Below are 1,615 nucleotides of genomic sequence, written 5' to 3' on the forward strand. Positions count from 1 at the left end.
CTGGGGCTTGATTTGGAGCTTGTCCTGGTGCGTATAAATCATTATTACTCTTATATGAAAAATTAGGATGATTCTTCCAGTTTGAGTTATAGGTGTGCGAGTAGGGATTTCCTTGGGCATAATTCACTTGTTCTGCTTGGATTCCTGTTAGGAGTTGACAATCTGCAGGAGTGTGACCTTGGATTCCACAGACTTCGCAATTCTGAGTTACGGCAACCACGGTGGTTGGAGGTGATACATTCAAACTTTCAATTTTCTGGGCAAGGGCTTCCACTTTTGCATTAACATGATCAAGGCTACTTATCTCATACATGCCACTTTTCGTTTGAGGTTTCTCTACCATTGCTCGGTCGCTTCCCCACTGATAATGGTTTTGGGCCATGCTTTCGATAAGTTGATAAGCATCGGCATAAGGTTTATCCACAAGTGCACCACCTGCTGCGGCGTCTATTGTTAACCTTGTGTTGTACAAGAGACCATTATAGAAGGTATGAATCACTAACCAGTCCTCTAAACCATGGTGTGGACAAAGTCTCATCATGTCTTTGTATCTTTCCCATGCTTCGAAAAGAGACTCGTTATCTTTCTGTTTAAATCCATTTATCTGGGCTCTCAACATAGCTGGTTTGCTCGGAGGAAAGTATCGGGCAAGGAAGACTTTCTTCAACTCGTTCCATGTGGTGACTGAGTTGGAAGGAAGAGACTGAAGCCATCTTCTAGCTTTATCTCTTAACGAGAAAGGAAAAAGACGAAGTCGAATTGCCTCTGAAGTGACACCATTAGCTTTAACAGTATCAGCGTATTGGACAAATACGGATAAATGAAGGTTTGGATCCTCGGTAGGATTTCCAGAGAATTGATTTTGTTGCACTGCCTGTAGCAGCGAAGGTTTAAGTTCAAAGTTGTTTGCTTCGATTGCGGGTGGAGCAATACTCGAATGCGGCTCATCTTACGATGGAGCGGCGTAATCTCGAAGAGCACGAGCTGGTTCTGCCATCTCGGGTATCGGTGAAGGAAGAAGATTTTTGATATCAGGAATTTCGATAGGAGGGAGATTGTTTGCAACATGATATTCCCGAATTCGTCGTAAGACTCGGAGATATAGTTCGATGTCGTTGATTCGTAAGTAAAACGGCTCGCCTTGTGAGCGAGTGTGTGGCATACAAATCAATGAAAGAAGAAGAAATAAAAATTGCCTTAGTCTCTACAGCGTAACAGAAGAGTTACGATATCGACTAAATAAAAGTCCCCAGCAACGGCGCCAAAAACTTGATCGCGACTTTATGAGTCGAATTGGGGTACTAACTGCAAGTGCACAGTTCTATCGCGTAGTTTTAAAAGATATCGATCCCACAGGGACTTATGAATCGATATACCGTTTTCTAAGGTTACTTCGTAAAGCTAAGGAGGATGATACTTTGATGATTTGGGGGAAAAGTTAAAACTAAAATAAGATCTAGGTTAAATATCAATTAAGAGGATATCGGTATGTAGTTCGTCGTAATTAGGGAATCAAGTCTTCGTTGGTTTCTTGGTTTTAAGATAAATCTTTTCAGTAGACACTATTGGTTAAAAGCCTTTTCTCAAACTCTCGCTCTGTTGAATAGACCATGAC

The 1,615-nt window shown here is 41.7% G+C and overlaps 1 non-coding gene across 1 annotated transcript; it reads left to right on the forward strand.

The window, feature by feature from the left end:
* Nucleotides 1–512: 512 nt before the first annotated feature.
* LOC127110016 (small nucleolar RNA R71) lies at nt 513–619 on the forward strand. Its single transcript, XR_007797256.1, has one exon. It is a non-coding gene; the product is annotated as a small nucleolar RNA R71 (small nucleolar RNA).
* Nucleotides 620–1,615: the final 996 nt, after the last annotated feature.

The sequence above is a fragment of the Lathyrus oleraceus genome, chromosome 7 (assembly GCF_024323335.1).
Source record: "Lathyrus oleraceus cultivar Zhongwan6 chromosome 7, CAAS_Psat_ZW6_1.0, whole genome shotgun sequence".
Classification (NCBI taxonomy): Eukaryota; Viridiplantae; Streptophyta; class Magnoliopsida; order Fabales; family Fabaceae; genus Lathyrus; species Lathyrus oleraceus.